Here is a 12,024-nt window from a genome sequence, read left to right as displayed (position 1 = left end):
TGGATGATCATAGGGGAAGGGAAGGAAAAATAAGATAAAAACAGAGGGGGAGGTAAACCGTAAGAGACTCTTAAATACGGAGAAAAAACTGAGGGGTGCTGGCGAGAGGAGGGTGGGGGGATGGGCTAGATGGGTGATGCGCATTGAGGAGGGCATGTGTTGGGATGAGCACTGGCTGTCGTATGTAAGTGATGAATCACTGGGTTCTACTCCCGAAGCCAAGACCACGCTGTATGTTAGCTAACTTCAGAATAAAAACAATTACAATGACTCAGATATTATTATACACATAATTATCACATACGTAATTTATATTATGTATATGATTTTTGAAATAGAGGGGGAAGCTGCATCCGCATGCTTCGCATTACTATGCCCTGTTCCTACTACGGCAGTAAAGCCCTGTTTCCTGTGCCCTCGGAGCCTGGACAGGAGGCCCACTTGCAAACACAACACCTTGGTGTCAGGTGAGGGTCAGGGTGAAGCTCCTGGAGGGTGAAATTCGCATGTCTCGTGGTCAGGACCTAAAATGGCCCTGCTGGGGGCCCAGGCCTGGAAGGAGGGACCAGGAGAGGGACATGGACCTGAGTCCATTTCTACATCACATCCCACAGAGCTTATCAGTGGCTCCGTCAAGAAAAAAGTCTGTGGGCCAGTAGGTTTGGGAAACATTACTTGCTCCTTTCCTCCTTTTGAATGTTCGTGATGTATGCTGGTTCGTGAACATGCCGGAAAGTTCTGCAGTAAAGAATTACATTCATTCATTCGCTCCAAGTCATTGGACTATGGCAGCCGTTCTCCCCAGGACACTAACTGTCCCAGGTTCAGGCAGGGAAGCAGAACCGCTAGGAGACCGCGTGCGCGATCAGTTACAGGGAGTTGGTCGTGTGCAGTCACGGGCGATGATGGAGTATGTCTACCAGACTGCTGTCTTTGGTCTGGAGCCTGAATCTGCAGGGCAGGCAGTGGGAAGGGACCATGGGTGTGAGATGAGAGGTCGAGGACAAGGACGGACAGGAGCCCGTGACCGTTCTCGTGGCCCTGACCTTGGTGATGAGGTGTCCTGCGAAAGTCAGCCCCTCGTCAGGATGCCGAACGTGCACAGTTCCCAGAAGCTGAATGGGACCCTGGGGGAAAGGGCAGTTGCTGGCAGCCGCTTACAGATCCGAGTGAGTGGACAGAGGGCCAACAACGTGTGTGAGCTGTAAGACGGCTGTGGTCATACAACACTTAGTTCATAGTAACCGAATCGTGTGGTAGCTCGGTGGCCTGTGGCCAAGCGTTCATTCTTGACTAAGGTATAGTAGCAGCCAAAAGCGGTTTCTTGAAAGGAGAGTAGTTATCTGCAGAGATGTGTGTTTGCTCCCAAGCCCTAAGGGTCTGCTCTGTGATTTGCCTCTGGGGCCTTCCGAAGGGCCAAGCAGCATCCGAGTGTGGTGTGCAGGTGTCTTAGCCACATAGGTAGGTAGTTGCTATTCTTCCCTATTAGGTCCAATCAGCATCATTGATAAATTTACCGACGTCCCATGCGTGATGCTGTGTGGAGAGAACTAATTAAGGCCCCGGTGGGCCAGATAATGACAGTGGTTGGGGGGTTGGGACACCTGTGATATAGCACAGTGCAGGTGTGACAGGGGGCTGGAGGGTTGATACACCTGTGATATAGCACAGTGCAGGCATGTTGCTGACCTCAGCAGGTGAGAGCAGACAGCTTCCGTTGGTCTTAAGTATGGGTGTAGAGACAGCGGTCACCAGACTAACAGCTGCGTCGCGGGCACCGTGGCTGTGCTGACTCCTCCATCAGGGGGACCACCTTTGCAACAGCAGCACCACTTGGAGTCACCACCAGGTTAAGTTCATGATAATCCACTGTCCTTTCCCACAATCCACCTCTCTGGGCACAGGCCAAGCAGGAGAGTTGAAAGGGGCGTGGTGTCAGTCACCTCCCCTGCATCCTTCAAGTCCTTGACGGTGGCACTAATCTCCCACTAACCATGCCCTCCAGGGAGGCCGTATCGCTTTTGGTACAAGGTTTTATATCCAGAGGCTGTCCTTGGGCCTCTCCCACCAGAATAGCCCTGGGTCTGCCAGTCAGGGAATCAGTGTGGGGGACCTGCCAGCCCCTGAGTGTGTCCACTCCAGAGCTGGGGGAATGACGACAGAGTGAGTGCGATCACCTGGCCTCTGTAAGCCCCTGCTCTGACTGGGGGGCCACAGTGATGTTTGGGTTTTTCTGCTGTTAGCGTCAGTTCAGAGTCAGTGTTTGATAGCCACTGAAGACTCTCATCATCTCCTTTTCCCTTGGTACACACTCATCCTGGCACAAGGGCGCAGGTCCCTCTGGGGAAGGCCAGGAGAAGGAATCCCTGTATGAATTGCTGACTTGTGTACCCTTCAGGGACTCTGCCCCAACCCTGCAGCTTCATTCCTGGGGCTCTACCCTATGACCTGGGATTGTGCCAAGTCTGGAAGTTGTTTGAAGGGCTGTGACTCTGTGTTGGTGATTCAAGCCAGACCTCAGTTCTGTAGATCCGGAACTTTCCTGCTTATGCAGGTCCCTAAGACTCTTGGAGGCCTTCTGTCTGTCTATTCCAGTGGTAGGAGCAGTCTGCTCACCTAATCAGTAACAACGGTCTTCTGCTTGCTGCTTTGTGGTGACCACATCCATCTGTCCTTAGCTCTTACATGCGCCCCCTTGGCCCTTGCCACCTCAAGATCCCGTCGTCCCCTCTGCACTTAGGGATCCCAGGTTGAGGAGAGCTCTCCCACGGTACTTTCTGACCTGGGGGGGCATCAGCACAGAGCTCTTCAAGGGCGCTGGGGCACTCTTCTAAACTCATCTCTCATAGTCTTGGGTAAGGCATATCCTCTTGACCCTCCTGAGGTCATTAGCAGGTCTTACATGGCAATCCACTCCAGTGTCCCAATTTCCGTGTGCCTTCAGACACTTGCTTCTTTGTGATATAACCAGGAAACTCTGGCATCTCCACGTCATTTCATATGGACACCCCCTTCGGATGCCTGTTTATGTCAACCACTGGTGGAAACTGTTAAAGCTGTTTCCAGCCCCCTAATCTAAAACATTGGTTGGAGAATCTGCGCTTAGTGGCCCATATCAATACATTTAGCCTGGTCCAATTTCTGTTCATTCCATCTTGATCTCACATACTTAAGAGCCATTCCCACATGTGTTTCCCAGGTTTCTGTTGGTGTAAATTGGCAAGATCATGCCGTTCTTTGAGGGCATCTCTCTCTCTCCCTCTCTCTCTCTCTCTCTCTCTCTCTCTCTCTCTGTGCCTCCCCACCCTGGGGCCTGCTGGGACTTAAGTCCAGGTGTAGGTCCAGATGCAGTGAGAGGTGGTGACGGTGTGTCTGGGGAAGGCTCAGCAGGACCATGTGGGGCAACCACCTGGGTGGCTCAGACACGTTCTTCAGACAGGGTTAGCCTCTTTAGCGGGAGAGGAAGGAGGGCTTCTTCTGGCAAAGAAAGGTTGGTGGAACGGAGGGGTTCAGTGTCCCGACTTCCTTAGGACCTGCCCATGTATCTCTTTCCCAGTTTTCAGTGTTCCGTCCCTCCCAGATAATGCCCTAAAGACCCTGTGAAGCTGGGGATTCCGATGGCATCACTGCAGTCACACAAGGTTACACTGCAGGTTTAGTGCTCAGAGTGAGTCTGAGACATAGGAGCAGTACTTTGTGGAGGTGGTTAAGCATAAAGGCAAATAAGGTTTTTAATTCATAGATTTTATTTCTTAGAGAATGTTAGATTTACATAAAGGTTGAGCAGAGAAAGTCTTGACACTTTGCACATACTCCCTTATCCCCACCTCCCCAAAGATTTCTCTGTTATTAACATCTTGGCTTGATAGGGCATATTAGTTGCAGTTGATGAGTTAATACTGATACATTGTAATTAACTAATGCCCATAGTTTACATTAAGGTTAACTTTTTTTGGTCCACTCCATGGGTTTGCACAAATGTACAATGACATGTGTCCATCCCTACACAATCATACAGAGTACTTTCACTGCCCTAAAAGTCTTCAGTGCGTCCCCGTTCATCCCTCCCCCTAATCATCTGACCACGTATCTTTTTACTGTGTCCCGTGGTTTTGCCTTTTCCAGAATTTCATGGAGTTAGACTTATACAATATATAGGCCTTTTCAGACTGGCTTCTTTCGCTTAGTGATATGCATTTAAGGTTCCTCCGTGTACCTCTAGTTTCATGACTTGATAGCTCATTTCTTTTTAGTGCTGAATAATATTCCACTGTCTGGAGGTACGACTGTTTATTTATCCATTTGCCTACTTAAAGGCATTTTGCTTGCTCTACCCAGTCTTCCTCTAGGTCACCCAATCCTGTTCTAGATCACCCAGTCCTGCCCTAGGACACCCGGTCCTGCCCTGGGTCACCAGTTCTGTCCTAGATCACCCGGTCCTGCCCTAGATCACCTGGTCCTGCCCTAGGACACCCAGTCCTGCCCTGGGTCACCAGTTTTGTCCTAGATCACCTGGTCCTGCCCAAGGACACCCAGTCCTGCCCTGGGTCACCCAGTCCTGTCCTAGATCACTCGGTCTTGCCCTAGGATACCAAGTTCTGTCCTAGGTCACCTGGTCCTGTCTTAGATCACTGGGTCCTGTCCTAAATCACTTGGCCCTGCCCTGGATCACCTGGTCCTGCCCTAGGATACCCAGTCCTGTCCTAGGTCACCAAGTCCTGCCCTAGATCACTTGGTTCTACCCTAGGACACCCACTTTTGCCCTATGACACTTAGTCCTACCCTGTGACATCCATCTTGCTCTAGAAACCGCCCCCCACCCCCAGCTCTAAGTTAATTCCCTCTGGCTGGTCCTGGAGCAGGCCGTGTGAGTCTCTTGGGAGCCACCTGGTGCTTCCCACCCAAGCTGGGAGATGTCTGGTAGGTGTGGGGTTCTGTCTTGGGGGGTCACCTCTGCTGCTGATGGCTGTTTGCTGCTTAGTCACAAGAGGGCACGTTAAAGTGATGGAGAGGCTCATGGATGTACCCTTCAAATAGCTTGTACTTACAGTGGCCCCCTTTTGGGTCTGACTTTCCTGTGACTGGGCACTCCTGGCCTCATCTCGGCCCCACACCAGCCATGGCCTGCGACTCTGGACGTGGACAAGAGTAGCCTCCCTGAGGGAGGCAGGAGTGGCTCTTCTCTTCCCCACCTCGCTCCGTGCTTGCCCCCTCAGCACATGGCCCGTATACAGCCGATCTTTCTGACCGCTTGTGAGCCCTGGGATGAGCTCTTACTGCCCCCGTGTCTCTGGTGCACATTCTCAAAGACAAGGGCCTCTTCTTGGAGCCAGGGGGTCACACCGGCCACATGGTGCAAGCAGTCCCTCTCCCTGAGTCCCCAGCCTGCCACAGGCTTTGCCGAAGGTCAGCTCAGCCGCATCGCAGGCAACAGGACACAAGTGCTGTGGCCGCGCAGCTGAGCCTCCTAGCTCGGCTCTGCCCTGGGACTGCTTTCCAGGGTGCCCTTTGCCCCCTGATCTGTGATCTGTGACCTCTCTTTCCTGGGGCTGTTGGCTTTCTTGGGCTAGGGAAACTCATCCTCAAAACTTGGAACAGGCAGATTCCTGGGCCCATTCCAGTGGTTCCAACAAGGACTGTGGAGCAGGACCTGGGAATCTGTGTCTTCAGTAAGCACGGGAGAAACACTAAGACCGGAGGCCCTTTGGTGTGTCTCAGCCCTGTGCCTGTAACCGCGTCCGAGGGCTCGTGCTGCTGGCCCTGCCACAGGCAGGGGAGACTCATGTTACCTCAGCTGCTAAGTTTACAGTTGGGTGATTTTGGCATATTTTGATTCTGGACAGTATGGCTGCCCCTCTGGGTGTGGGCTGCAGTACCTTCACTCCCATCAACACATGTACACACATGCACACATCCATGTACACACACACATGTGAGCACACAGAAGCGCACACATGAGCATACACAAACGCACACACACGTCCATGCACACGTGTGAGCACACACAAACACGCACATGTCCGTGTACACACATATGTGAGCGCATGCACAAGCACGTATGTGTATATGTACACACATGAGCACACACACATATGAGCACACACACGTCCACGTGTGAGCACACACAGAAGCATGCAATACATGTCCACGTACACACACACATGAGCACACACAAGCATGCGCATACATGCCCACGTGCACACACGTGTGAGCACACACAAGCATGCACACATGTCCATGTACATGCACATGTGTGAGCACACACATGCACACACATGCACACGTGTGAGTACATGCACACATGTGAGCACACAAACATGCACATTCACTCACACACAGACACTCACACATCCATGTGCACACACGTGCGCGAGCACACACACATACATATGCACGCATCCATGTACGTGCACACACGTGAACACACAAGCACACACATACATGCCCACGCACGAGCACACAAACACATGCATACACATCCATGTACATACACACATGTGAGCACACACAAACATGCACATACACATGCACACGTCAGTGTACACACATATGTGAGCACACAAACACACATACATGTCCACGTACGTGTGAGCACACACAACCACGCACATACACTTCCACACTTCCACATGTGAGCTCACACATGCACACATGTGAGTGCATGCACGCACACAAGCACACACACAAACGCACACACATGCACTCACATGCACATGTCCATATACACACACATGCACACACCCATGTACACTCACACGCGTGAGCACACACACTACCACGCACATACACATGCACACACCCATGTCTATTCACACGTGAGGACACACACAAACACGCACATTCACACACACGCACTCACACACATCCATGTACACACGTTTGAGCACACGCAAGCACACACATGTCCATTTACACACACATGACTGAGTGCACACACAAATACACACGTACACATGTGCACACACATGGGCACACACAGAAACACACACATATAAAAACACATGAACACATGTATGTGTCCACACCACTTTGGGGTCCTCCATCTGACACTTGTTTCCAACAGTGCCATGTAATCCAGAACTTTTTCTCAGATATTTTCAGTCTGTTATCTAGTTTCTTCCTGACTTGTCCTTTGGATGTTTTGGGTTTTTCACCTTGGTCATGCAAAGCTCAATACCATAATAACATCCTGGAGGTGTTGGCAGTGTATGTCTTACTCTAGGAAAAGAATCTCTAATCCTGCTGGTGTACTGAACTTGGTTGGCCTGATATGGGATGGTTTTGGGGAAGGGAGCTTCTTCGGAATCCCTTAAAACCATTCTACCCAGGTAGCTGCATTTGAAGTACAGCAGGTTGTATGTTTCCGTACATCAAGGCTGCTTCTTGGCCATATGGTTGCTGGTCTCGTTGACAGCTGCTTGCACCTCCGTTCAGGAGACTTCCTCTTGAAGAAAGAAGGGAAAATGGGCTTTAATTGTGCAACTTTCTTTTCCAACATAAATATATACATCAAGGAAAAAAACGTGTTCACTTTCTATTTACCATTCTTGTGTCCTACAAGAAGAACGCTCCTCATTGTTCTCTTGTGTATTAAATTTTTAAAAAATACATTTCACTTCTTCTGACAAGCCATTAAAATTCAGCATTTAAATGTCACTCGTTGGCACATAATTTGCTGTCATGAAAACAACTATGGATTTATTTCTTGGCAAGAGTCTCCTGTTGTATTGAGCTGTATGTCAAAACCGAAAGCAAAAAAGCAAAGTTAAAAGAAAAACAAACTCTAACACAGTTTTATAATTCCTTAAAAGAGAATGAAAAGAAATCATCTAATGCTATGGAATGGAACAGAACACCAACATGGGCTGCAGTGATTTCCAGACGTGATGGCCTTCTGCACAGGGGTGGGCTGTGGGCTCTGCGTCGTGTCCCCTGCTATGCCAAGATGCTCTGTGCAGTGGGACACGTAAGCCTAGCTTTGCTCCCTTCATATTCTTCCTCGGCCATTCTCTTTGCTTGCAGTGAGTCTCCACTTACCTGTCTTCCCTTGTTAGGAAACCCCCTTATGCTCCTGGAAATTGGAGTCACTCCTTCTTGCTGAGGTCCAACTGAGGCCCACTACCCCTCCGAGTTCCAGGCAGATTCGTGCTGTGGGGTGGAGAGATGGAGAGGTGCACGTGGAGGGCATGCACAGTCACAGTGATGATGCTTGTCCTTCTCAGGATTTTCATTAGATACAGTTGGACATTCATGCGTGGTGGGAACCTGGTGGAGGGGCCACTGAGGGTGAGTGGTGATTGGAGGGGGTGGAGAGGCCATGAGGGGGTCGGTAGGCAGGGCAGCAGTCACACCTCAGGCCCAGAACATAAAGAGTGCTCATGAATTGGTGAGAAATACAGCCCGCTTAGCCTCACAAGAAATTAGAAAAATGGAAGTTAAAATCACAAGAGGTTATTTCATTAACTATAAGATGGCAAAAATGAAAGAATACGGCATTCCCAAGTATTGACCCGAGTCTGGGGCAAATTGAAAATTCTTAGACACAGCGGACACAACCATTTTGGAAGCTGTTTTAGCAAAAAAAAAAAAAAAAAAAAAAAAAAAAATGGGTTAAGTGAATACCCAAACCACAGCCCTCCACTTCTGGTTATGGACTCCAGATTGTATATCTGTGCTCCGTCTGTAACAGGCACTGCTACATCTGTGGTAATGAAAACCAATGGAAGTAAGCTAAACCTCCATTAGCCAGGAAGAGATTCAACGCTATATGTAACCGGGGTCAACAAACTGGAGGCACGTGTGTCAACATGCCTGCATCTCACAAACATGTTGAGCAAATAAATAAAGCGAGGTCGTACAGAATATGCAGAGTCTGAGACCGTGAACATGAAAGAGGAGGACTGTACTGTCTCCTGGTTAGGAGAACTCACACACACCGTGCATGTGGAGCGGGGAATACAGGACGTTGAACACAACGTGGGGATAGTGGTCACCTCTGGAGTCAGGCAGAGTGAGCTGCAGTCGGGGGCAGGGGGCTCTGATGCAGCGTTGTACATTGTGTGTCTTACGTAAGACAGTGGTGAGTGCAGTCCGTTTATCAGATGGTTTTATTCCTTTTTGTATGCATGAACCATTTTGCGACACGGTAAATAATAGAAAAGCCAACAGTGTAAACACAAGGCAGTTTAAAAAGGGACTAATGAAGAAAAGAGCAGAAAATAAGGAGTAGTGAAAAAGAAATAATGAAAACAGCAAGAACATACGAAAAACCCAGTTCTTTGAAAAGACTTATAAACTAGAGAGACTTCTGTTTGGCCAACAACAGTACGGCAAAGGAATAAATACACAACACTTGGGAAAAGGGAGCATCACTACAGATAAGCGGAGTTTAAACATCACGAGAGAATACCATCAACAGCCTTGTTCTAAGGAATGTGAAAAGGCAATTAAAAAGAACTATAAACCATAAGAGTGATGCAGAATGCTGTAGAACACTTGAATATGCCTGTTGTATACGTAAAAAGTCGTATACCTACATTTTCAAAAAGTTGGTTTTGTAAATTCAGTGAGCACTGTCTATACCCATAGTGGGGTATCCATGCTGTTCACAAAGTGTCTCTCGTGGCGCTCTCCCAAACATAGCACAAGCCATATGCAGCGATGAGGGCACACAGCTGTGGAAATACGTGGTCGCAGAGCTTGTGTGACTTTGAACCTGGCACATGCAGTATGTACACATCGCAGCCCAAACTTTGCAAAAGCCTTTGTGTGACTAAACATTGACCATCACCTTCTGTTTGCTAAGAATCCTCCTGAACCACATTTTCTTTCCAAGTCCGTATTTGCTTGTAACATCTCCTCCTTGGCTCAAAAGCACCCCTTCTCGCTGGTGAATTTTGCAATCAAAGGAGAGACGAGAGGTCTTAATTAAAGGAAAACCCCTTCTGCGACAAACATTTTCTCTCTGAAGAAAGAGAAAGAATAGTGAAAGTGGGCTTGCAGTGTGTGGGCTGAGGGTTGCCGAACTACAAGGAAACATGGTATGAAATGAGCGGACTAGCAACGTCATTCACATCGCAAAGGGGGCCTCTCTACCTTCCTAAAGCATTCTTGGCACATTTCCTTTGAACAAAGAGCTCCCCTGGTACACTTCAGAATTGGTTTCCAGATTATTGACATCAGGACAGACACATGAAAGCCAAAGAGTTAGTTCTAACTCTTCTAAATGTTGATCGGTCTGAAATTAGGAGAAAATAGTCCTGTAGTTTAGAACAGCAAATACGATCAATTTTAAAGCTTTATTTTTCCACGGCTCTTCAGAGCCGTGATACCAGAAACGGCATAGTTTGTGTCTGTTCCTCTAAGAACTCCATTCTGAGAGAATCAGTCTTACTCTGCACACGGCACTCTCACCATTATCTCTTAAGGAACAGAATGACTAGGAAATATATGTCTTTGGGGGAAAGGATATCATGTTATCTATGATATTCAAGGGCTTTCAGAACTTCTGGCCAAGGACAGGGACTTCTGGCCACACTCACTGGGCCCTCTGGCCATCTCACTGCCTGTGCCCGGCTCTCAGTGTCGTGTCCAGGAAGCCACCACCCTCCTGGGAGCACCAGGGGCCTGGGGGCCCCGGAGCCTCCATGCCCACCTACCACACACTGCCCTGCCAGCAGCCTCAAAAGGGTAGACAGCTGGTCGTAAGAGGATGGGCCAAGAGGGTTTAGACTGACACAAATTGATCTTTCCGTGTGTGTAACTATCGAGTCACGTCAGCCATGGGATCTGATAGTGTGCAGAAGAGAGCTGCAAGATGATGGCTTGATAACTGGCACCAGATACAGCAAACACCCGTGGAAGTGTGGAAGTTGGGTGCAAGTGTGGTGAAGTGCAAAGTGAGGCAGGGTTTAGTGGACACACATCCCAGCTCTCGGCAAGGCGAGCAAATCCCACGGAGGGAAGTGGAAGCCGCCAAGCTCTGCGTCCCTTCAGCCTTGGGCTTCCCCCCTCCTTCCTCCGCTGGAATCACCCCCCTCACCAGTTCCTCCGCTGATTCTCCACTCCAGTCCGCCTCCCCTGTCCTGTTGAGTGGCACGCCTCCTGTGGCTCATCTAGACACATTTCTTTCAGGAATTGACGGCAGACCATCGCATGACTGATTCTCAAGGCAGAATAGAGGCAGAAAACACAACTCTGTCTTCTCGAGCTGGGATGCACTTAGCTGACACCAGAGTGAACCTTTAATTTACATGAAAGACTACAAATATGGGAACCAGAAATGAAAACTAAGACTTGTCACTTAGGGGGCAAACCAAAGTCATTCTTTACATGCATTTGAGAATCGAATTGTTGTCTTTCAGAAGATGTTTACATGTCAAGAAATGTTGGCACAATATATACTACCCCTGTGATTAAAAGGTAGGTTTCTTAACTTTGGACACTGTAAAAGCTTGCATTTTTTTCTCATGTGAACTACAGATTTTGCCTTTTAATTTTAAGTGTGAAGTCAGGTAGACTTCATCCCTTTTAAAACTTGAAAAGCTGAAGGCTTGATTTAGGTTGCCACATCCGGAGGCTGGCCGGCACCTGCTTTTGAGCACCCTGCACTCTGGAGCGGGGACCATCATTGCTTCCTGGAGGCTTCATTTCCGATGCGCCAGAGTCTTCTCCCTCGGGAGAGTTAGGTGTCCCTGCAGGAGAGACCTGGACGCTTCCCAGATGGCACAGAACACCTTGCATTTCTTTGCATTTCTGAAAGAAGCGGGAAGGTGGGGGTGGGGGGCAGGTCCTTTTTTTGGGCTGGAATTTGGAATGAAACCTCACTCAAAGCTGTGTAGGTCACGGGGCCAATCAAGCTTCTGTTCACATTACGGGTTTGTGTACTACCTGTCTTATCGAATAAAAGCCTTTAGACTCAGGTGGGCAGATAATTACAAATGGATCCTGGACCTCTCATTTTGGAAATAGTTTTTATCATCCTCTTCTTTCTCTCCCTCTTTCATCTCTCTCTTCTTGAGTTAA

At 49.0% G+C, this 12,024-nt stretch overlaps 1 protein-coding gene across 4 annotated transcripts in view; it reads left to right on the top strand.

Moving 5' to 3' along the window:
- The window catches only part of PTPRN2 (protein tyrosine phosphatase receptor type N2), an 809,741-nt gene that overhangs the window by 227,747 nt on the left and 569,970 nt on the right, over nucleotides 1-12,024 (top strand). The window lies entirely within an intron of this gene.

This window comes from Leopardus geoffroyi, chromosome A2 (genome assembly GCF_018350155.1).
Source record: "Leopardus geoffroyi isolate Oge1 chromosome A2, O.geoffroyi_Oge1_pat1.0, whole genome shotgun sequence".
Classification (NCBI taxonomy): Eukaryota; Metazoa; Chordata; class Mammalia; order Carnivora; family Felidae; genus Leopardus; species Leopardus geoffroyi.
Note: the sequence above shows the minus strand (reverse complement) of the source record. Positions and strands in the feature narration are given on the sequence as shown.